At 38.3% G+C, this 25,655-nt stretch overlaps 1 protein-coding gene across 34 annotated transcripts in view; it reads left to right on the top strand.

The window, feature by feature from the left end:
• The window catches only part of SGMS1 (sphingomyelin synthase 1), a 203,360-nt gene that overhangs the window by 134,894 nt on the left and 42,811 nt on the right, over window positions 1–25,655 (top strand). For 15 of the 34 annotated variants that reach the window (XM_073353735.2, XM_073353729.2, XM_073353727.2 and 12 more), the window contains 4 exons: window positions 13,072–13,128; window positions 16,025–16,404; window positions 18,090–18,274; window positions 25,510–25,548. The exons of 1 other annotated variant lie outside the window; for it this stretch is intronic. The gene's annotated coding sequence lies outside the window, so the exon portion shown is untranslated. Of the gene's footprint in view, window positions 1–5,100; window positions 5,299–13,071; window positions 13,129–16,024; window positions 16,405–18,057; window positions 18,275–18,378; window positions 18,647–21,903; window positions 21,994–25,509; window positions 25,549–25,655 lie in introns of those variants that run through there. 18 more of the 34 variants (XM_073353732.2, XM_073353708.2, XM_073353736.2 and 15 more) reach the window with 12 other exon arrangements.

Raw genomic sequence — 25,655 nt, 5'->3', positions numbered from 1 at the left:
TGTGAGAGAGAGAGAGAGAGGCGGGAGTGGGGGGGGGGTCTGCTGCTGTCTGAACTTACAAGACATCATGCTGACACAATCTCAGCCCCCCAAAAACCCACTCTCCCCCCCTGCATACACACAACATACTCCCTGTCACACTCCACCCCCCACCCCCCGATTTGAAAAGCACATTGCAACCACTTGCATGCTGGGATAGCTACCACAATGCACTGCTCTCTGTGGCGTTGCAAGAACTGCTAATGTGGCCACGCCAGTGTGCTTGAATCTGACAGTGTGGACACACTGCAGCACTTTCCCTACTGTACTCTCCAAGGGCTGATTTAACTCACAGCGCTCTACATCTGCAAGTGTAGCCATGCCCTCAGTGTCTGTTGCCTTACCTACGCCAACATAAGCTCTACACCTCTCATGGAGGTGGATTTATTTTGTCTGTGTAGTAGGGCACTTAAATTGGCGGGAGCAAGGCTGTAGTGTAGCCACTGACATAAGTTGACATAAGACAGCTAATATCGATCTAACTATCTTTGTAATGTAGACCAAGCTTCATTAAATTGAGGCTAATACCACTTTAATATTCCTTGCCTATGTGGTCGATAGTAGCTTTGTTGCATCTTTTAGCACCCTACACAGCTCTGTATACGCTTTCTAATATAAATAAACCAGAGTCAAACTTGAATGGAAGGAAATAGCAAAGTGACTCAGAGCGATTAGAGAAGTTGGGGCTGCTGCAGGCAATGAAGAGATTTTTGTCCTATTAAACCTTACATCCCGGAAGAGAATTGCAATAAAGTAAGTTTATTTTTATCTTCATATTATCCTAAGGGCTTCCAATAATTAAACAGTATAATAGCTGGAGAGGATGTGGATTCATGGTTAGGAGGGAGTCTGTTTCAGGTGGTCCACTGCAGGAGAATAGGAGCTAGTAGGATAAGCATTCTTCTGGCAGTTCTTAAACAATAAATCAGAATCCTGTAAAACACAAACTTCTTAGTAAACTCTCTGTGCTGCCAGTGTCCTGTATGGGATTTTAAAGTGATCACACATTATTTTCCTGAGAAGTGCACTACAGGTTTAACATTGTATCAAAGAAAATAGAATTTCAGCACATTTATTTTATTGAGTAAATTGTGTTTATTGAGTTAATAGTATATTGTGCCAAAATATGTCATAACTTAGCTCTATTTCAGTCATTAGAGAAGAAGGTAAGTGGAGGGGAAATGATCCAGTAATTCAAGATTATTTAAACTTCAACAGTGTTGAATTAGATTTATTTTGGAGAAAGGTAATGTAGGCTTAGACTGTTGTTAATGTTTAATGTTCTGTAGCATTCTTCACAGAAATAATTGAGCATCAGCACATTAGTGATCCAGTCAGTGTAGTTTGGTTTGAGTGATTATAAAGCTTACTGCAGCAGTCTATGAGATAATTGGTGAATGAGGCCATAATTTATTTATAATGATAAAACTTATTTCAGATGAACAATTCCAGTCATTTTTAAAACGTTCTTTGAAAAGAAGAAAAAGGGCTTGTATGGTTCACAGAGAATTTCAGTACTAGACTGTTGAGACTGTTGTTCTGTCAGAAAGCTGTCTAAATTATTCCGTTGCTTCTTTTGCACGATAATTTTGCACTGCTTTGATCCATCTTGATTTTCGGAGCCTTTCAGCATAAGGTGTTTTTTAAATGTCAATCGACCTTTTAGCTTACAATGTTTCAGCTTGTGGGCCTGAGTCAAGGGAAAAAAGTCTGAGGTATAGGTTTTAAGCTAGAGCTGAAGTCAAAAACAAAAAATGACAAAGATAAGTTGGAAAAATAAGTTCTGAAATAGCTGGTTTCAGAGTAGCAGCCATGTTACTCTGTATCTGCAAAAAGAACAGGAGTACTTGTGGCACCTTAGAGACGAATACATTTATTTTATTTTATTTTTTATTTATGCTCAAATAAATGTGTTCGTCTCTAAGGTGCCACAAGTAATCCTGTTCTTTTTTCTGAAATAGCTAACATTGTTTTGAATGCTAGCTAATTTTTACAGCACAGTTCCTTTTCTCCTTAGGTCTGTTAGGTAGCTTATGTAAGGCTCAATGAGAAATGAACCAAAGCATGAACAGTTTAATGATTCATTCCTCAGAGAATCTTAACTGTATACCAGTGAATCTGGCTTTTAATACCATGAGCAATACGTTCTGAAACAGGGAGGGACTGCTACCCAGAAGCCTTTTTTTAGAACAAATAGGTAGGTGGAACTGAAATTTTTTTCATTCCATTCAAGGTTTTTGCAGTAGAAAGTACCTGAGTCATTTCAGAGATGCAGATAACATCATTGTTGCTGAAATCCCACAGAGACCTTAAAACAATAATCAGAAAACTGAACACAGTGTTAGGAATGCAAGTTTTAAGGTTGTTTGCTGAAGATAAAGTTTCCTTAAACATTTAAGGAGGAGAAAAAAAATTAGAAGCTGCTCGACAATTTTTCTTCTCAATCCAAGTGAGGTAGACTGTTCCATCTGATAAGGGAAAGAGAAGAGTCAACACTGGAGTAGAGCCTTTGAAAGGCTAAGTTGTTACCATAAAAAGTAATCTCCCTTCTAGGTTGGTTGGTTTGTTTGTCTGTTTTGTTTTTAAGGACTTAACATAGCTTGTTCTACCAAGTATGGCATACAGACATCATCCTTAAAATAAAGCAGAGGGTGAAAGCCCAACAGTGAAGTCAAAAACATTTTTTTGTTGTCACAAGTACAAGTGAAAACACCACACCTAGGTGAAGGATATTGTGTAGCCTGAAGCAGACAACATGGCAATGGGCTGCTCATGATGCAGCAACAGGAGATATTAGAAGGATTTAAAATAGCACCTAAACCATAGCATAATAGGAAAGCTGTGGAAGAAGCTAGTATCTTTTCTTTGGACCTACATAATCAGATTTAGCCCAGAATGCTTGGTAGCACCCTGATAAGACCTTTGTCTTCAGGAAATAGAAAACAAGTGTGATGCTTTTCTTATATATATATATATATTTTATAACTTTTAGACCTATTGCATATGGGGTTGACAGTCATTTTATACACATTTTAAGCAGGTGTTCCAGTATTACAATGAGTTGAAATAGAAATGGAATATAATGGAAATTAACTACACAGAATTCTTATAGTAAATTTGATGATGCTGTAAACTTTAAACTTCAGTTTGTGTTCAGAATATATAAGACTTTTAGAGAAGACTTGCTAAATCGATAAGAGGCAAAGATGATTTTTCATTGCTAAATAAATGTGTTGGTTAATACTTCTGGCTTCTAGGAATATAAAATTTTGTGTGACACTATGGAGTGTTTCATTGGCCAATATAAAATTATTACCTTTGCAATAGTTTCAAATATAGGAAGCTCACATACATTCTGAACGAAAAAGTCTGTAGGAAATTAAAAACTTTGTAGCTCTTCCTTTTTATTTCTCCATTTGCTAAGCTTTCTCACGAGCTCTGATCCCTCCCTCTTTGGTAATTTCTTACTGCCCTGCAAGAGTATAGTAATTTTAATCAATGATCTATTCCGTGTTCTGGGTAGATTGCAGGCTAAGGCATAAAGCCACATAGATAAAGAGGGGTATGTGTTTGTGAAAGGGTTTCATCCCGGCAGTAGAGACTCTTGGAGGCATTTTCCCTCAGTCCCTCTGAGCAGTCAGTGGTGGCATCTGTTGTACCTCTACATAAAGTACTGTGCACTCCTTCATCACTCCTCCTCTGAACCATCTACGTTGTGTTCCTGTTCCACAAACCTCCAGGATTGCTATTACCCCTGTTTGTCGAGCTGCTTGGAAATGTTTTTACAAAGGCCTTTTTCATTCTAAACACTTTAAAAAAAAAAAAAATCAGTTTTGGCAACAGTGCCTGTGGACAGGGAAAATACTTTGAAACCAATTTTTATTTTCATTTTGGAAAATTTTCATTTCAGAATTTCTACTGACATGTCATGAAATAATGTAAAAAATAATTAAAAATGAAGAAAAAACATAAAATTCCAAAACAAAAATTGAAACAGCAGAAAGTGAATTTTTTTTTTGGATTTTCCATTAGGCCGAAAATTTCAAAAATATTTGGGTTTGTCTCAAATCAGAATGAAAACAAATTTCAAAACATAGAAATTCCCTGCAAAATGGCAATTCCAAGATTTTACCAGCTCTGTCAGTGCTAGAATTCCCTGGTCCTTGCTTATTGTCTTGTTCCCTTTCCAGGAGTATGGAGAGGGAGGATTCTTGTGTCCTCCACCCTCTCTTGGTCACCCATTCATGCAATTAGGCACAGTCTAACTTAAACTCATTTTGGTGTTGTTTATTGGAAGTAGAGTGAACATCACAAGTACAATTAAAAGTCAGCTTGCCAACTCAGGTGAGAGAATGTTTTAGAACATGCACTAATTGTGAAGACCAGTTGGAATATTATTCTTACAGTATATTTATTCAAGTGGGTTTGTAGCGAATATTCAGAATTCACTTCCCAGTTAAGTGGTTGAATTAGAATTTTGTGGAACCACTGCTATTTTTTGAAGCTGCTGTCTTGTGTCCCAGAACCTAGGGTTCTCTACACAAGGATGCTTTGGAAAATTAATCCAAATTAACTAAAGGTGTGAATTAAAAGTGAATTAGTTAAACTGCACTAAATCCCAGTGTGGGTGTTCTCCTTCAGAATTAAAATGACGTAAATTAAATTTAGCTTACTTCACTTTGAAAGAGAATTAAGCTAAACCAAATCAAGACCATATCAGTTCTGAATGAGGCCTTGTCTGCATTAGATACTTACATCAGCATTTCTGTTTGTCTCAGGAGAGTGAAAAATCCACACCCCCTGGGAGACATAGCTATACCAACCTAAACTCCGGTGTAGACAGTTCTAGATTGCTGGAAAAATTCTGTTGACCTAGCTACCACCTCTCGGGGAGGTGGATTATCTGTGCCGACAGCTGAATTCTTCCCATCATCATAGGTAGTGTCTACACTGAAGCGCTACAGCAGTGCGGCTGTAGCATTTTAAGTGTAGACATACCTTGAGTGTCCACACAGGGATTTAATGCAGTTTAACTAATCCACTTTTAATTCATATCTTTAGGGCTTGTCTACACTTACTGGAGGATCAGTGCTGTGGTGATAGATGCTGCGGCGGTCAATTTAGAAGGTCTAGTGAAGACCCGCTAAATCGACCACTGATTTCTTTCCCGTCTACTCCTGTACTCCACCTGATCGAGAAGAGTACGGGGAGTCGATTGGAGAGTGTCTCCCATCGACGTCGCATAGTGCGGACCCCATGGTAAGTAGATCTTAGCTACATCGATTTGAGTTACGCTAGTCACGTGACTCAAATTGCATAGCTTAGATTGACTTTTCCCTTTAGTATAGACAATGCCTTAGTTAATTGGGATTAATTTTCTTGTAAATCCCCATGTAGGGAAGCCCTGAGTTTTCTTTGGGAAAAAAAAAATTCAGTCTGTTGTCCTCAGAGCTGTGAAAATAACCTTTAAAAATGTGAAGAGTGTAAAATTGATTCAGTATGGTATGCCTGAATCTGTGCAGCCTGGAATAATAGCTCTGAGAGAGGCCCCTGATTTGCGGGACATATATTATCACTATTTTCATGTGAAACTTTGTGAAGGAGTTTAGCAGTGGTCGCAGAGCTGCTACATTCATGTTGTCAATAGAAACCACTGACTCAAGAGATTGCAAATCTCTGTTCCATTTTGTGCACATGCCTAAGTATTTCACTCATTTTCAAACAATCGGTTTCAAAAAGGCAGCTGAAAATTCTTTTGTCTTTCCACGTTGCTATTGGGAGATTTCTAAAGAAACTTTTCTCTCAGCCACTCTGATTTAATTATTAAACTAATGTGTGTTCTTCTTTGTAAGAGGTTTAATAATTAATTGGTAAGAAGACCTGGAGAATCGTCTGAGAAGTGACTTAATGTTCAACAGAGAGAGAGGATGTGTGAGGTAGTATCTTTCATTGGACCAACTTCTGTTGGTGAAAGAGAGAGCTTTTGAGCAGCACAGAGTTTGTCTTGTACACTGCAAACAATTAATGTTCAACAGTCTTTTACCACCTTGGCTTTCTTGAATAATTCATAGGAGGGAGAAATTTTTGCTGTTTCGGATTACATGAAACAAGTATACTTTTTAAAATCTACATTATTTAAGAACAAATATTGCATTTATAACAGTTGCTTTTAGATAAGCCTCAAGGTCAATTAACTGGCAGGAGAGTTTATGAGCCCTCACCTTGGGACTCACTTCTCCAATTAAAGTAAATTATTTAGTTGTGAGCCCACAGTACCAGTCTGTTGGTTACATGTGTGTCCATATTTAATATTTTGTACTTTTATCTGGAATGCATATTTTAATAAGGCAAGTAACCAAGATGATGATCTTCTTAAAATTTGGCGTTTAGTAGGCTGGAAAAGATAGAAGCTGCTGGTTTGTAACAGCAGTTGGTTTTCATAGGATGAAACAAGCAGAAAACTACAATAAAAAACTGAACAATATTCCTGTGTACTGGCAGAAATAACATTTTTTTATGGATGTTATTGTGTTACAGAATAAGGGCGGAACGGGAGAGGATATAAAAAGGAAAGAAAAATAGTGAGATTTATCAAGACTGGTAAACCTAAAGTTAGGCTTAAAAGAGTTGATCTGGTCTGAGTGTTTGCCTATTGCGCCATGATCCCTCTACTTTGTCTGCTTTGTTTTTGATGCCAAATGTAGGGTATTCTAATTTACAAGTTTCTTATACATTATTTTAAAAGAGAGTCATTTACTTGATTTTCCCAAACTACAAGCTCTGTCATCTCACTAGGACATCAAGATTTTAATCACACAGCAATTGTCATTTTGGACCAGTAAGGCCACAGATTTAATCACCCAATAGGCTGTTCTCTAAAATGAAACCTGAAACATTGTTAAATTCCTAGCAAGCTGACCCATTAAGAATCACGGCCTTGTGGTGATCAGAAAAAATTGCCATCTGAATCATGAATGGTATGAAATCAAGCATTCTTATTTACCCTCTCATAATATGTGAACAAGAGGGCATTCAGAGACTGAAAATTCAACAAATTTAAATATAAGGAAAGGAAATACTAGTGTACTATAAACTTTGTCCGAGAGGTTATGTAGACTAAATGTTGGGTGGAATCCAAAAAAGACTTGGCAGTTTGGTGGATAATGAGAATTTCAACAACTTTGATCACAGTTCCCTAATTTTAAAATGTTTCTCTTTCTTCTTGCTGGGTGCAAATCTTATGCAAACAGGAAACTGAATCCACAAAGTGCTAAGTAATGAAAGAAATGCTTTCTCTGTTCAGTTTTCTCTACCAGCTATAGTAATTTTAGGTGTTACTTGTAACCACAGCACTTCAAAAATATCAGTAATTTTTTTTGTTTTAAGATGAAGATACTTAGCCTGTGCAGCACTCCCTGGTCTTAATGGAGTAGGCAAGAAGAGACTGCTATTGGTAATCAAACTTGAGTCTCTCAAATAGAACCGCCATTAGGCAAACAGTGTGGTTTTTATGAGTGCTGATACAGTCCTTCAGCCACCGTCTCAAACCCATCTCAGATTAGAGTGTTTCATGGAATCTCATTGGACTTGGGCTGATATTGTACATGCCTTCTCTCTCCCTACATATGTCATCCTCTGGTGGCAAGAGAAGGGTGGATTGGTCTGACAGTGGTCCCCTTTCCCAGAATCTTGTAATGGTTCCAAACTGTTACACTCCCCCATTTTACTAATTTGAATGGAAGAGGAAGGTGGGTATCATTACAGCTCACATTGCATCTCTTAAAAATTCCATCATGACTGTTAGAAGGTAAGAAGGCCGCCTGATCCTACTCATCATAGGCAGAGGTCAGTGAGATGTGCTATCTGTTCTGTTGCAGCCACTGATACAGTGTGCTGCTGGGTTGGTAGTGTCTATCAAGGCTTACCTCGTGCATTGTCACTTTTAGCAATCTTGTATGTAAGCTTGACAGCATAAATTGCATTAGATCTATAAATGCAGTGACTGGTCTAGTATAGTTCACACACTGTAATCATCACTTTTTATTCATTTACACTTGACTCATCCTGAACCAAAAAAAGAAACTGAAGGTGTGGTGTTTTTTTTGTTTTGTTTTTTTTAGCTTGGAACAGTAAAAGTGCAAATTCTTAATGCATGTGATCATTTTTAAATTTAATAGTTGTGTCTCAGAAATGCTTTTCTCTTGCAACTGAAGTATAATAGAACCTCTGAGTTACCAACTGACCTGTCAACCAGAAGCATAGGCACCGATTTCCATGGGGAAAAATTGGTGGATGCTCTGCGCCCACCGGCAGCTCCCCGTCCTGCCCCCTCACCCCAGCTCACCTCTACCTCCGCTCCGCCTTCTCCCCTGAGCACACCGCCGGCCTGCTTCTCCTCCCCCTCCCCCGCCCAGCACTTGCACCTCAAAACAGGGCGGGAGGGGGGAAGGGGAGGACCGCAGCACTCTCGGGGAAGAGGCGAGGCTGGGGCGGGGATTTGTGGAGGGGTCCAATAGGGCCAGGGATGGGGTGAAGTCAGGGTGGGGACAGGGAGGGGGCCCGAGCACCCACCGGCGCCAAGGAAAGATGGCGCCTGTGACCAGAAGTATGCGATCAGGCAGCAGCAGGGAAAAAAGAAAAAGCGTATACAGTACAGAATTTTGTTAAGCATAAACTACTAAAGAAAATAAAAGGAAAGTTTTAAAAAAAAAAAAGATTTGACAAGGTAAGGAAACTGTTTTTGTGCTTGTTTCATTTAAATTAAGATGGTTAAAAGCAGCATTTTTCTTCACAGTAAAGCTTCAAAGCTATATTAAGCTAATGTTAATTTGTAAACTTTTGAAAGAACAACCATAACATTTTGTTGAGAATTACCAACATTTTAAAGTTAAAACCTCCATTCCCAAGGTGTTCATATCTGAGGTTCTACGGAGTATTATCTATTGTTCTGTATATATTAGTCAGTCAGCATATCTGTCTTAGACCCCATATGGGTTTATAACTTGGTTTTTGAAGAATAATTCAGCCTGGAACACTTAAAAAAAAAAAACATGTTTGAAGTTGCTTTATTTTTGCCCTTGATGCTATAAAATATATCCACATCTCAAAGCAAATTTTTTTGCTCTTATTGTACCACCTAAAATAACATCCATGTTTAATCAGGATTTCTGATGGGCTTTTGAGTATTCCCATAGTAAGAACTTGTGAATGTAGGTATTTGTAAAACTAAATTGAAGATTGAACTGACATGTCATTTTAGGTCAGCTAATACTGCACTTGCTTTAAAAAAAATCATTTAAGTATTTGTGCTGTACAGAATGGACAGAACGCAACAAATATAACACTTTTAAACTATGTTGTATAAGTTCCAAAAAAGGCCAGAGCATTTTTTCTCTTAGTATTTCAAAATGTCAGTATTATTTACATGGCAGGTTTTAATAGTTACAAGGGTCTTTCTGACAATTTGTATAACCTTCCATGTGGATTTTTATCTTTCTAACAGATTCTTTAAGCTTAGAGTTTTTAAAAATATTTTTCTCACCCTTTCGTTTCTGGAATTATAAATCATGCATGGCTTCAGTCAGTGTTTGCCGCCTTTTGAAAATTGAGGCCTCCTTCAGGAAAATGAAACCAGACACATCTCCCTTCATCCCTACCATGTGGTATTGAAGGCCAAGGCAAAATTAACAGTCACTCAGAGTAGATTGTGTAGATACTCGTATTGTGATGCTGCTTCTTGTTTTTACAGGTTTCAGTGAACAAAATTGTTCACAAAGTTGACATTTTGAAGTATCATCATTGGCATCTGAATTAGCATCCACTGAAATGACTGGGGCTGTTCACTAAGAGCTGTTGTTTCAGGCAGACATCACCGCATCGGTTACCTGCGGTTGGGTGGCAAGGTTTTCTTTGCTACCATAACAAGTGAAGACGAATGTTAAAAAAGACAGCTGAGACTGGAGCACAGTGGAGTCCCAGCAACACCCCTTTTGATAGTCCTTTGTACTCCCCATACTTTGGAACACACTGTTTTAAATGAACCTCAATTTGTCTAATTTTTTTCCATGCTTTAACTGTACTAGGATGAATTATATAAAAATGCTTCCATTCTGGGTTCTGTACACTAAGGTGTACAGTACTGATGTCAATCATCTGAAAAAACAAACCCCAAAACAGGTTCCTGCACTGTATTGATGAATCTGAGGAGGCTCTGCTTCTATATACGTGAAGAAAATAGGTTATTTGGCATGTCTCAACTTCTCTTTTCAACATTTTTACCAGTCTTTATTGCTGACAGTTGGTTTAGGAATATCCCTGTATCTCAGGCCTGGTCTGCAGTAGAAACTTCAATTGGTTTAACTACATTGGTCAGGGGTGTGAAAAATCCACACTCTGAGCAGCATAGTTAAGATGACCTCAGTCCCCATGTAGGCAGGGAGGTGGATTACCTATACCGATGGGAAAATCCCTCTCATTGGCATAGGTAGTATCTATACTGCAACATTTTAAGTGTAGACAGTCCCTCAGTTATACCCTATTACCACTGCTGCTTCATTAATCAAAAATCAAAACTACAAGTGCATGGTATATAAATTGCTGTGCTCTACATTGTTGTCTGTCATCGTACTATATTTCTGTGTCATCTTTTTAACATGCTTCTTTCTCCCTGCCTTCCCCAAATGTGATGGAGCTGTGGCTTCAGAAACTTTCAGGACTTCTTTCAGCAGAAGCAAATGCCAGCAAGCTTGTATAGGCATCTTCACCAGGCCAGAGTGCAGCCAAAACTCTCAGACTTTATCACCTTACTTTCATTAACAATCACACTAATTTGGATTTTATTCCAGCTAATATTCATGAAGCTGCAGCATCCACCAACCACAGATTTTTAGTTCCCTGTTCAGTGTTAGAATTTATTTGGGGCTACATATGTGTTCAACAGATAAGAGGGGGATAATATAGCTTGGCATCTTCCTCTCTTCCAATTCCCTCAGGATTTACAGGGTTTTTAACTACTTTGATGTGTAAACCTTGTCCACTTACCAATATACTCTTTCGAATATCGTACCTCCATTAGTTGATTAAATCGTTATTCAAATGTCTGTGCATGTGTATCCAGTAAGTAAAGGATTTAAGCAGCTTTTTAGTTTCTAATCCAGCTCAGATCATCTCTTTCAGTAAGTTTTTTTAAATGTTGAGAGCAACATGGAGATGTATAATGTTACACAATTCAGAAAGGGCTGTATGGTCACAGGCTTTGGAGCAATTAGTAATTTGCAGAGGCAGAGTAAAATAAATTGGAGCTGTGTGGCACTGTACATAGCCAGTTGTGTTTTGATAGATTGTGAAATATTACCTGGACCAAAGGTCACATCTTTAATTTATAGGTAAGACCCTTGAATTTCAGTTTAAACCGATTTTTACCAAAAAATTCCCAGGTTTTACAAAAGGTATTTTTCATTTTTTTCTGATTTTCACCCTACTTTTTAATCATTCAAATATATAAAAAAAAACTTGTTTTATTAAGAAACCGGAATACATTGCATGAGATATATGTATTACAATCATACATTAGTCTGTGTGTTTATGCAAAGCTGCCTGTTGAAGGAAGGCTATGTATTAGTCTAGAAGATGTACACAATAAACAGGCACGCATGTGAGCTCTGTAGCGCGTGCGCATCTGAATGTACTGATGAATCTCATACCCACCACATACACATTTCAAGCTGTTTGCAGATAACGGTTTAAAGATCTGACCCATTAAAATGGGAAGAGAATGAAAATCTGTATCAGAATATGTTTCAGAACACAAAGTCGTACGGTATTTGAAAGTTTGAAAAAACAAAAACAGGAGAAAAGGATGAAGTTGAGTGCATGTGCTGCAAATGGTGCGGCTTAATTATTAAACGTAAACATTTAAAGGCAATTAGTTCTAAGTCTACAACAGTAAACTGGTTTCAGAGTAACAGCCGTGTTAGTCTGTATTCGCAAAAAGAAAAGGAGTACTTGTGGCACCTTAGAGACTAACCAATTTATTTGAGCATGAGCTTTCGTGAGCTACAGCTCACTTCATCGGATGCAGTAAACTGTTTATTCAGATGAAAAGTTTTATTTGGGGATTAGAGAGATATTGTTTTCTTAAACTTAGAGGTGGAATTGTGTTTTGAGTTCTGTTCTAGTTCTGCGGCAAACCACATTGATGTTCGGAGTTCAAAGCATTAATCTACTGAATACTTTTCCCCCTGTCTTTCGGTTCACCAAAATAAACCCTGATGTTTACCTAGAAAAATTAACAGTAGTTTTTTGCACTGATTTTCACCTGTTTTTGTTCTTGTGGTAATAAACACTAATAAATTCCTGGGAAAAATAAAATAAAATAAAATAAAAATGAAGGGCCCTCCATAAGGGCCCTATTTATAGGATAGTCTTACTTGAACTAAGACTATTTTGGTGCAAGGGACAGGGCAGCTGTGGGGGGGCTTGGCACTCCGGGGCCCCCACCACCCGTGGGGACTCAGAGCTCCAGGATTCCCTGCCCCTAGTGGCAGAGGGAAGCTGCAAAGTCCCCCTACCCCCTCCCCAGTGGTGGGGAGCTGTGGGAATCCCCCTGCTGCCACTGCAGTGGGGAGCTGCCAGGGTATCCCTCACCCCATGGCGGCGGCCAGGGAGCTGCTGGGGTACCCCCGCTGTCCAGGTGCCTGGGAGCTTGGGGGCCCACTGCCTCCCAGTCGGGAGTACCTTACAGCTCTCTGCTACTGCAGGAGGTGGCGGGACCCTGCAGCTCCCAGTCACCAAGGCTGAAGTCACGGATTCCGTGACCTCCGTGACAAAATCATAGCCCTAGTCATGGAAAATCATAATGTGGAAGACAGATGAAATATTGCAAAAAAATATTGGGATATTGCTTTCTATAATGGTAATATTATTTAGAGTACTAAAAACTTCATATTTTAGACAGTCTATTTTAGAATAATTTAGAGGAAATATTACCATTGAACTGTTCAAATAAAACCTTGTGTTAATTTTCTTTTACAGATGGTGTAAACTTCCAATTTTTAAAATATAGGAAAGGAAAAAGCAAGCCCAGTTACTGTAAGTATGCAGATTTCATGAACAATTTCTGAATTTTGTACTATCTCTGACTTAGCTTCAGTAGGGTTGCCAGTTTTGGTTGGATATATTCCTGGAGATTTCTTCACATGACATTTTAAATTAAAGATTAATCTTTAATTCTTGGAGACTCCAGGCCAATCCTGGAGGGTGGGAACCCTAAGCTTCAGTGAAGTTACTGCTGCCTCATCAGTGAAGAGAAAATCAGACCTATTATGTTCCAAAGATCCCTAATTATACATTGTGTTTTTAAACAGGCCGGGAGTCAGGTATAGGGTAACTAGAGTCTATCAGGTTTAAATATTAAATCAGTAAAGGTTATGGACAGAGCAGTTGCTTCTGTGTCAGTTTATAGGGTACAGCATTTATAAATCTTCAGAAGCATTGTATTTAAATTTACAAATGCACATAAGGGAAAATAGCTATTTTTCATTACTGAGAGTTGTAGAATATTTGAGCCACCTGCTGATTGACATTTAATGAAATGCTCTGTGTTTTGAGTATGTTTATAACAATTTTATGGAAATAGGATAAGTATCATTCTTTTTTTATGTCCCAAGAGTATTTTTCATTTTTTAAGTCTGGAATTATTTGAATGTAACCTACTTTCTAGGCCAGTAGGGAGACAAGTGAGTGAGATCTAGTAGTATTTTATACTGTACTTTAAACTGTAGTCTGCAACTGTACATTGCAAATCTCTGGTTTAGCTGTCACTAGAGCTTTTGGGTGACTTTAATGTGAAGTATTCAAAATACACCAGTTACACCATCACTGACTAAAAACTACTGCTGCAGAAAAAAGAAAGTCTTTAGTTCTTCGTATGGCAGATAATGAAGTAATTATTTGAAAGAGGGATGATGGTTGAGAAGAACCCTACACAACATATGCCATGGAATCAGTAACTGGAGTTGACAGGTTGCTAATGTATACTTCTATAAATATTGTAGGAAGAAATGTAATATTTCTTTCACAGTCCTGGGTGACAACTCCAATACCTTTATGTAAAACAGAAGATAAAAGAAAAAGTAGGCAACCAGATGTTAGAAAATAAACATGTGTGAGGGATAGAAGAACTTCATTTTGAAATGCTAATCTCTGTATGGTTTCATTAAAATATCAGAATTTCTAGAACAGTGCTATAGTTGATATGAGTAACATGTCTGAAATCCTGTTTTCTGTATCTTTTTTTTATTTGTGTAAATCTCATACATATATACTGTCTCAGTAACCTTTACAATATGTTGCTACTAATACTTAAAACAAGAAATGCTTCCCAGATTTTGTGACTGCTCAGTGAACAAGCTCTATTTCCTTCAGGCAATTTAGATTATGGCCTTGAAAATCATTTAACTGCTCTCATGGGGCAGACATAATGGCCATTTATTTCCTTCATGGAAGTGCAATTGTCTAAAATTTTCTTCCAAATTTAAAAAAAACTTGTTTAACACATGACATGTAGAAATATTAAGCACATTGAAAACACTAATTTCTTCTGTGAATATTACACACTTTTGAGGCAAAGTGTTGTGTGTGCATATGGTTAAATGCTGAGCTGGAATAGAAAGTAAGACTGCAGTGATTTTGCATAATCAAAGGTGGATTGGGATCTACAAAACTTCACAGAAATGTTACTCAGCCTTCGGCCAGAAGACACTTAAGTGAATTTGGATAGAAAATGTGAAATTAAAATCTAGACTACCTTTCTCTGTATTGGACTTTACATGGAGAAACAAAATAAATTATGAATCTCTGTAGGTCTTCAAATTGTCATGAGTATTGTACTCAGCAGTAGAAAATTTTGGGTCTGAACCTGCTTCCGTTGAAGTTAGTAGGAGTTTTATCGTTGTCAGGACTGGCAGTGCGTGTGTTTAATTTTATTGCATTTTAAATATCAAGATGTAAATATTGACATAAGAAGACTAAATATGTTAAGGAACATATAACTAAGATATATCATTAGTGGTCTAATTTTCATCCACCCGAAGAAAGAAAACAGGGTTTCTAGGTTTTTAAGTACTTTTGCATAAGCAATTGCATGAATCACACATTCAAAATTAAATACCAGTAGCAGTTTCCTTGCTCTATCAAGAGACATGAAAATAGAGACATAGAAGTAGAAGTAATTTAATACTTGAAATGAAATGTTTTGTTCCTATATGTATGTGCTTAAGCTAAATTTAAATTATAAACACATGGTTAAGATCCATCTACATTGTATCACTGAATTATGTTTTTAAACCATAACAGGGGACAACAGTGTTGTAATAGGTACACCCTTGGGTACCCCTCAGCTCTGGTGCCATGGGGGACCCCTGGAGTTCGCTGGCCTCCACTGGTAGCCGGGGAGACCCCCGCAGCTCCCCGGCCCCCACCAGCAGCAGTGGGGAACCCCGCAGTTCCCTGCCTCAGGTGGGGGAGCTGGAACTCCCTGCTACTTGGCATCTGCCTAGTACCTTTCCATTTTATCATGGATATTTTTAGTAAAAGTCAGGGACAGGCTTCCGTGAATTTTTCTTTATTGCCTGGTTTCAAAGTAGCAGCCGTGTTAGTCTGTATTATTGCCTATGACTTATCCTTGACTTTTAGTAAACCTATCTGTGACAAAATCTTAACCTTGACCATAATTTGCCATTTTGCCATGGTGGCCAGACAGTGAGTTTTTATGGATAGCCATTGAATTACATGTTTTTGGTTTTATCTAAGATAGTTTAAGATTTACATACTGTACATAATTTGTAGCTAAGTAACAAGAAATGCTGCATCTTAAATATGGTCTTGGTTTATTTTTAAATCACCATAGTCCTAGTCTGAGTGATTTCTCTACATAGGTTGTTAGTTAAAATTGAGTTCTATATTTGTTGTCTCTCTCTCTTTTAAGGGCAAACTGCTGATCTGATCTGACCTACAATTAAAAACCCTGGTTGCACTGACTGACTAACATGACTAACACCTGAGACTGAAAATGAAAACTGGCCTTAATTTTGCCATAGTTTCATGTAATCTCTACGAAAGAACTGCTGTACAGGATCCTGTGCTTTGAGAAGGCATATACATATTAATTAATGTGAACTCTTCCCAAAGTCCATATGGAATTCAGCTATAGTATTGCCAAGCCCAATAGTTCAAAAATCGAGTCAGATTCTCCCCCCCCCCCCAATCATACATTTTTAAAAAAAGATTATCATTGTGTGTTTTGGTCTGTCTCTTGATTTTTTTTTTTTTTGGAATCCCCTCTGCCCACCTCCAATGTGTGTGACAGTAAGTGTTGCCAACTCTTGTAAATGTATTGAATAAAGTAACTTTGGCCCCTGGGTTGGAGCTCTCACTGACTGCCTAATGGTGCAGAGCTTCCAGCTTCTCCCCAAAATTCTAATTAATTGTGTCCCCTACCCCCCAACCCTCCAGGCCAGCAATTAATTCAGCTTCCACATCCCACTCCCAGCTTCCACATCCCACTCCCAGTCCCCACATCAGTTCTGCTCCTCCTGCAGTTCGAGGGTAGGGGTGGGGTCGGGGTCATCTCTCCTTTGGGGGGCAGCTCTGGCAGGCTTCTCTTCTGCCCTTTCCCAGGCCTGTGGTTGCAGGGAGGTTGGGAGCAGAAACGAGCTATCCCATTGTTCCCAAGACGGGAGGGGGCAACACCATAAGTAGCTGAAAAAACTGTATAATAGCAAACCCAGCAAGCGCCTATTTGTTTTGCAGGTTGGTCATGTTCACTAGGAAGTGGAGGCAAGAGGCCAGCAGATCAGACTCTAGTCTTTTCATCCAGGATGAAAATGAAGGATTAACAGTTGTCTATCAGAAATTAATTTTTTGTCTCTTAACTGGAGTTTTGGTTGTCTGAGACTACTCATGCAATAGGATTCTTCCTACCCTGCCCACAACTTTACAGTTGCCAATTGTTGAAGCAGAAGATAGTTGAAATACAGACCAAAACACCCAATTTTCAGTGTGACTCAATACATGATAGAGAAGATCTGTGTTCAAGTATTGTTTCTAATTTGTGCTGGAAATTAGGAATGAGTATTGTTTCCTGGCCTCTTTCTAGCTGTAGCATGGATCGGTGGATGTTTACAAACTTCCACACCAGAAACTACTTTTTAAAGTAATATGTTACTGGTAATACAATATTTGTTACATAAAATATTAAACCGTATCCTTTGAACATCTGCTTTCATATGAAGCTTTATTAAGCACAATACAGTCCAAAAAACACTGCAGAAGATTTTCATTTGGAAGAACGGGTGTCACCTATTCTTCTAGTTGAATTTAAAAGAGAAAATAAATGTTAGCATTGTGAGGGTGGGGCTGTGAGTTGTACAAGTTCAATTCTGTGAGGAAATTGTTTGCTTTTGCCTTAGTTATAAGGAAAGAGTGGTTTGAATGAGGATACTGTTTTTTTCTCTGTTACTGAAGTAGTTGTTTGAGGTACCAACTAATGAATTTGTAGCAGAAAAAAAATTAATTTTGTCATAAACATTAAATGCAATAAGGCTATTGTACATGTTTGTACTGTTGTTTTTTTAGGGTTTTTTTCTACTAACTTTTTATGGCTGGTTTTGTAAAATATTTTGAATTAGTGTACATATTTCACAGACCATTTGATAGTTTTTATTCATAGTTTCCTTTACATTTTCCTTTGTAAGCTTAATAATCAGATTTATTTCTTCAGCAAAATCTTTTATTTTTCGTTTGGCAAACATTTTTATGTTGCTGATACTTAGATTGCCTGAAGTTCATCACAAATGTTGATGACCCTCCATCAATCATGGCTTTTTGCTATGCTAAATTAAGGATTTTCTGCCTTTTTACTTACATACTAAAGTTTTTAAAATAAAATCTGTTTATGTGATATATTTTAAACACTCTTGATTAAATAAGTTTAATCTCCTTCTTGCTGATTTTCTCCAGGTTTTTTTCACTTCCTTCTCTTCTTCCCCCAGCCTCTTTTGCATCTGAGAAAAAAGCAGTTTCCTTCTTTCCTGTCTTTTATCTCACTCCCATGCAGGATTTCCAACAGTCCCTTATTACAAGGGACGTCCCTTATTTTTTTTAATCTCTGTGCAACAAGACTGGGAGTTGGTGAGTGCTGCAAAAAGCAGCAAGAAATTACTCCTGGCAAATGTAGGTGAGTACTGCTTATTATTATTATTATTTATTAATACTATATTAATAATATAATAATATCAAGAGGAGAAGTGGGGTGGGGTGGGCGGTGCTAAGAAAACAGTCCCTTGTTTTTGAAATAGTGTTGGCAACCCTACTCCCACATTATGTCCTGATGCACTCCTCCTACTTGATCAGGCATTTCCAGCAGGAAATCCAGAAGATCAAATTTAACACTATTAATTTGGGCTTGAATAGGAACTGGGAGTGGCTGGCTCATTACAAAAGCAGCTTTGCCTCCCCTGGAATTGACACTTCCTCATCTATTATTGGGAGTGGACTACATCCCCCCTGATCGAATTGGCCCTGTCAACACTGGTTCTCCACTTGTGAGGTAACTCCCTTCTCTTCATGTGCCAGTATATTTATGCCTATATCTGTAATTTTCACTCCATGCATCTGAAGAAGTGGGGTTTTTACCCACAAAAGCTTATGCTCAAATAAGTCCGTTAGTCTTTAAGATGCCACCAGACTCCTGGTTGTTTTTGTGAATACAGACTAACACGGCCACCCCCGATACTTTTTCTAATAGTTGCATAGGGTCTTTTGAGCCTGGAAAGGCACATCAGGGCTTGTCCTGTGCAGGAAAGTTACTACTTGTCAGGTGGCTGTCTTCTTCTCTCAAGATGTGTGCTTTACCACTTTGCTAGTGTGAGCAAAGATATAAACCCGGGGGGGATGCAGCCCCATACTTTTCAACAGAGGCGCCACACAAGCTCTTACTTACCTTGTTGTGAACCTGAGAGAAATTTTAATAATCCAATTTTTCTAGATGACAGATATGACATCAGCGGTCTGGAATAATTTTTTTTAATTATTAAATATCCTAAGTTATTGGCTTGAGATTCTTCTAACTGCACAGCTCTTCCCTCCCTCTTCTGGGGAAAATCAAGGGCCAGTTATAATGTTTTGTTTGCTTGTGTGGGTATAGTCAGCAGTTTACAACTAAGAAAATTAGATTGTTGGAGATATGCTGCTACATTATAATTATTATTATTATATATTTGCTGAGTGTGGACAGTGTATGCAATCCCCTATGTGGAACACAGAAGAAGATATGGTCCTACCTCACTGTCTACATGCATAAGTAAACACCAGAAACACAGTGCCTCTGGATGATTAGCAGAAGAAGGTTAGACAGATGTTTCAGTTTTTATATATGTGTGTTACAGCACAGGATACCTTGGCAGAAGTATTTTTTGTGTTGTCACTGGGCCAGGTACAGGTCAGAATTTTTTTCACAGGTTTCAATATTCTGCCAGTGGCACACGTGGTGATGTGCTACATGTGACTCCCAGGGCTTGTTTAAACCAAGTGCATATATATATATGCAGGAACTCAAAGAATTTATGTGTAGGTACTTTTAGCATCTGTAATTAGATAAAGCTGAAACAGTAGTCAGGTTTCCAGTGTGTACTTTTTCTTGAAGTTTTTACTTTATATTTTTTAAGCTGTAAAAATGAAAGCTTTTTAGTTGTGTCCATTTATCCAGTCATTCACCATACAGTTTTCAGTTTTGTAGGTAATCAATGACCTGTCTGTGTAAAAGTCCTGGCTTCCTGGGAGTTTCTTGAACAGACTCCACAGCATTGCAGTCCATCTTTACTTTTAAGACTCTGCCTAATTTACAAAATAAGCACAGCTTCTCCTCAGGCACTAGCTAGTTCCCTAACATTTAGGAAATTACCTTAATAAAAATACTGGGTCTGCAGCCTAGCTCGACTGCTTTCGCTGTACGCTGTGCTGCTGTTCAGAATTTTTTTTTTCGTATGTGATTGACAGAATAATGCTCTCCAAGGGAGAAAGGAAGGAGATTGCAAAGTTGCAGACAGTTATGGATTTGGGCAATGATCTCACCTCTGGTTTGAGAAACTATACGTGCATCTAACCATTTTCTTCTATAGATACTTAAAGAAGTTTCATTTTCAGTGTCAGTAAGACAGCAATCATTCACAAGCAATTAAGGGAAAAACCCTTTATTTTCAATTTACACAGGGGTTTATTGATGGTGTGATATGCGCCTCACCCCTCCGAACTATCAGATAGCTGGTATCAATAGTGTGTTACCTTCTATGTTAATTAGATACAATGCTTACGTAAGTGCAGATAATTATTAGCCAAATTTTCAATAAGTAAATAAACCACAGAGAAACCTGGTAGTTTGATTTCATTTTCATAATGCATATAAGTGTTTTATTACATAGTCATACTATTTCCCAAATAATACAATAAAATAATATTTTAAATAAACCACAGTTGACACAGGGGTGCCTGGGCTGCCCTCACTGAAAATGCCAACGTCAGGGCAGGCTGCAAAATGAGAGCAGATTCTACCAAAACTGGTGGAGAACACTGAAGTCAGACTCACCAGCCAGTCACAAACTGTGTTCCTGATTCCCCACACTGGTTATCAAGAATCTAAAAAAAGAAATCACGCAGTCCCCATTATTGCATTCCAGTTCTCTGGCTCCCAGTCAGCACCTCAGTCCATTGCAGTGGGAAGTTATTAAAAAAACTCGGCTCATTACAAAATGTTCTTCTGAACCACAAAGAGCCAGCCAAATTGCCAGGTCAATATTAGGTTGGATCTTACCCAAAATACCTTGCTGCCAGCCAATTATTTAGTGTCTAAAACTAAAGGTTTATTATAAAGAAAAAAGAACAAGAAGAGAGTTGTTAAATGGTAAAGCAATCAGATACATACAGGGACTTCAAAGTCCATATATCAGGTTCTTAGCAGTGTTGGTGAGTTTGCTGGCTTGAAAGTCCTTCTGGAACACATCTACAGCTTGGATGGTTCATTCAGTCCTTTGTTCAGCGTTTCAGTTTGTAGAAAAGTAGTTCAGTGGTAAGAAGCAGGAATGAAGACAAAATGGAGATGGCGCAGCTGCCTTTTATATTCCTTTTGCCATGTGGCTTGTACTTCCTGTGTCCCAAATACAGGCTATACAGCACATGGGCATGCAAAAGTTTTCTGTCCATAGGCATGCCCCTACAAGTCCTGTTGAGTCATAAGGTGTATACCCTGGCTCCTTTCAATGGGTTTATTGTACAGCTGATTACGCTTGATGCTAGGCATTGCTGATGCCAATCTGTCTGTGGGATGTCACCCAGAAACAAAGCACAATTTTGGAAATATGAATATCATACATATCTATAACTTACAATACAAAGGTGATACAAACATAAACAAGATCATCATACTTGGGAAAACAGCATTTTCACAGATACCTTACACAGCATATCTGGTCAGATTCCTTGCAATTTTATAATATTGGTAACATTAATATTATAAACAGTCTCCAATATTCCATACAGCCTCACACCTCAGATATGCTATTATAGTGGAGCCAGCAGTGACACACATGTATTTAAGGTTGCCTAACACTTCCTATGGTAAGCACTTCTGTTTTAGGTTACTTGTAATTTCGCCAAATTTTAACTGTTTGGGTGGAAGCTTTCTGTTCTCGCTCTCTGCTTCTGGCTGAAATTCTCGGACAAAGTGCAGCCCTTTCCAAGAAAGAGGTATATTTTGGGGAAGGGAGAGTTTTGGTAATGTTAATTTTTTTCAATTGCTTCTTTGAACTCCAGCTTCTCCATGGTTTTGAATGAAAACTAGAATCTTGACGGGGCTATTGCTGGGGTCTTTCATTGTCTCCATGAAAATTCAACCAGATTTGGGTAAGGTATAAGCCTCAAAATTTGCCATTTGCACATAATTGGTAGATGTTTTGAGAGGCTTTCTGCTAAAACCTCGGACAGTTGCTCTGCAATGAGCATATTCCAGCATCACTGACCCTCCTTCTGCACTGAGCATGCCTCCTGGCGCTGTAGAACTTGAGCTCTGGCCAGGACACAGCAGCAGACACCCCTTTAGCCTATGGGAAATGATGCTGTGCTGGGCATCAGGAGAAGACTGTGAGTTCTAGTCTTAGCTGTTGTATGTATAGGTACCTGTGTAATTCATATCCTTTATTATTCAGCAAGACCTTATATCCATAGACTTGGGAGGCAGGCAGGCAGGCAGGCAAATATTGCTTTCCACTTTTTACAGATAAATGAGCAGTTTCACAAGGTTACAAGTAAAGTCTGTCATCCTCCAGTGGCTTTGTCCACATATAGGAAGGAAGTCTACTGCTGTTAGCAGTTGTTTCTGAGGAAGAATCTAAAAAAAGCACTCAATCACTAAATCAAGCACTCAAAAATTAGGAAATACCAGTGTTCAGGCTGGCCACGCAACCTTAAATTGACTTCTTTGTGTAAGAGTATTATGTTAGTCTTGTGTCAATTTCACTCCTCTTAAAATAAGCTTAAGTCTATTATGCATGGCTATATTGATGTGGAAGATGGGTTGCATATTTCAACTGTTCAAAAATAGCCTAGATTTCAGCTCATTTTATCTCAGGATCTTTTAAATAACATTTAATTTAGTGATGTAAACTTGAAAACATCAAGGTAGTTACTGTAAATTAGTTACTTGCTATCACACAACCTGTGCCTGGTATTGCAGATACCTCATTATTGTGATGGTTGGCACAGCATAAATGCTTTGGTTTTGTCACACAGTATGTAGGTCCAACAAGGTCAGGAAAAGACTGAGAGAGAAACTAAACATGGATTTTCCTTGCTGTAGGGTAAAAGCCTCCCTATGTTTCATGGCTGTGCCTTGGGGGTAAAAAGGCAGTAGCTGGGATTCCCATCCTAGCATTCCCTCCACTCCACCCCCATAATGTTCACTACTTGGAGCAGGCTTTAGCTTCTATACCTAGCATGTGGGGAGCTGCCATTCTTTCCCCTTCTCTACCTGGACAGGATAAGCAGCTGTCCCACTCACTTTTCCCCACAATCTCTTGTCCCCCACCTGCTCGTACATGCATTTGCCCTCCATGTTTCCCTCTCTTTTCCTTCCATCTCCTACCCTCTCGTCCATACTCCATTCCCATGTGCCTTCTTTAGTTTGTCTATTGCTCCTTACATGCCCAACTCTTCAGTGACCTGTTCCATTTCCCAACACATTTATGCTAACTGTTGCCTCCACAGTTTCATTCTCAGCACCTCCACATTCTCCTGTCCCCTCACATGATACCTAAAGGACCACCATCTTACCTGAAAGTAGCCTGGTTTCAGCCTCACTGGAAACAATGGGAGGTGACCATCTTTGCTAAGGGGAGCCTTAGCTGCACTTGCGAAGATTAAAGAGTCCTGTCAGTCATTTTATTGAGGGCAGTCTGTGGCTTCAGTCTTATTGATAGTAATGAGAGGTGATGGAAATCCTGAGCAAGAGAAAATAAAAATCAGAAATTCATTTATCTCTCAGAATGTTGTGACTTTTGATAAATATGCAAGAATTGGCAATACATTATTACAGGAGAAAGGCTGAATGTAGGAGCCAAGGTTTCTGTGTGTGGGAAGTGGGGGGAAGTGTGTGATCATGTAATTGAACGCTGTTTCTTAATGCATACACACAAGGGGATTGAATACACAGGCAACCCTTAATTCAGGCATGTCCTAGCTTTGAGTACTCGATTTTAAATCTTTAATATTCTTTCAATTCTTTTATGTAATAGAGAGTGATGTCTGAATATTGGTTATATATATTATGGGAAAACACAATTGATTTCTGGTGTACAGTGGGAAGAAAGTAATTTGTTAGGAAAACTCAACAGTGTTGATAAATGACGTAGTCAATTGCTGGATTACACTTAATTTGTTAGGAAATGTATTCAAGAGACCAAATAACTAATATCAGTCAGGTTTATTGCTACAAGCCAATAATAATAGAGTACAGGAAAAAGATTCAGTATGATACCAGGCTCTGGGAAGCTGTCCCGTGCAGCACATAGCAGGTGTGCTCCCAAAGTTATTCCCCTAAAGCCATCTTTTTATACCCTACCTGTTTACAAGTAAAAATACTGTGTACGCCATCTGAAAGTAGATTTAACCAGCCTTTCTACCTTGTTTTTGTGGTACCATGTTGTACCCTTTATCTCTTTGTTCTGAACACATGTATTCCAGGTCCCAAAGGACATGAAGACTCCTCTTAGGTCTGTACTAAGGTAGTAAAATCATATATCTTGACCTCTTTCTTTGGGACATTCCAGTACAGGTCTATGAGAGTAAGACCCTTTCCTTTTGCTCTCATAAAACATTCATTTGTTCTGATCTTGATAGCTTCCCTATTTGTTCAAGCTATAACTTACTTCAGTGAATGCAAGGAGTTATGGGATACTTAGCGTAAGTGAGCAAGGGTTTAGGCTATATAACTGCTGTTATATTTAACTGCTGTTTTATTACTATTAAGTGCACAATACATACTGATATATGTATTGTGCTGATAATGTGTACTGGCAATGTACGGTATATTTTTTGTTAGCCCAGATTGTATTCGTCAATAGTGAATCAGATAAAGTGGTATTTCCATAGTAACATAACAAAGGCTTAGCAACTATTTGGTTAACAAAATTGTGGGTCAGGTGAAAGCCTAGCACAATAATGTTTGTTAGTGTCTCCATAACTACTTCAGAGAAGCAGGCAGAAGAGGAAGAAAAGTTACGTAGATAAACTAGTTTTATGGGTATGAATAGAAGAACTGAATGGAAGGAAATGAGACAAATGAGGTTTGAATGAAAGAGATCTTCATCCTTGAGTTTTTCATAAATAATGCAAAGAATGATTGTTATTATAAAAGCATTTATTAGATAACTATTCATCATATATCCCAAATGTCACCTGAAGATAATTGTTTTAGCTACTATCAATCTGACATAACTAAGGTATCAGTGTAACTGTAACTCAGTTCTTCTCACCTGTGTCATTTATCTCTGTGTGATTCTGTTTGTGTTACCGTTTAACTGTATAGGTTTTAACTGAATTCTTCAACTGTGGGTGGATTTATATTAGTAGTTTAGAAAATATTTTTTCTCTCCCTGGAATGTTAAAGATGTGCTGATCAGTTAAGGTGATATTAAAGGTTTCAGAGTAGCACCGTGTTAGTCTGTATTCGCAGAAAGACTGAATGCATCCGATGAAGTGAGCTGTAGCTCATAAAAGCTTATGCTCAGATAAATTTGTTAGTCTCTAAGACGCCACAAGTACTCCTTTTCTTTTTGGTGATATTAAAGATACTTTTTCTTTCCAAAGGTGAACATTTAAGTTGTTTCAACTGTGTTGAGAGTATCTTTTTATCTTCCATTGCAGTCTTCCATTCAGAATGTGAACTTCGTCACTGTAATTCAGGTATTTATTACCTCTAATCTGATTATTACAATGTGTTCCCCCCACGGGCTACCCTTTGAATCAATGGCAGTGGAACAATTTTTATAGTGGGGGTGCTGAAAGCTATA

This window comes from Lepidochelys kempii, chromosome 7 (genome assembly GCF_965140285.1).
Source record: "Lepidochelys kempii isolate rLepKem1 chromosome 7, rLepKem1.hap1, whole genome shotgun sequence".
Classification (NCBI taxonomy): domain Eukaryota; kingdom Metazoa; phylum Chordata; order Testudines; family Cheloniidae; genus Lepidochelys; species Lepidochelys kempii.
This window is presented reverse-complemented; position numbering and strand designations above follow the sequence as displayed.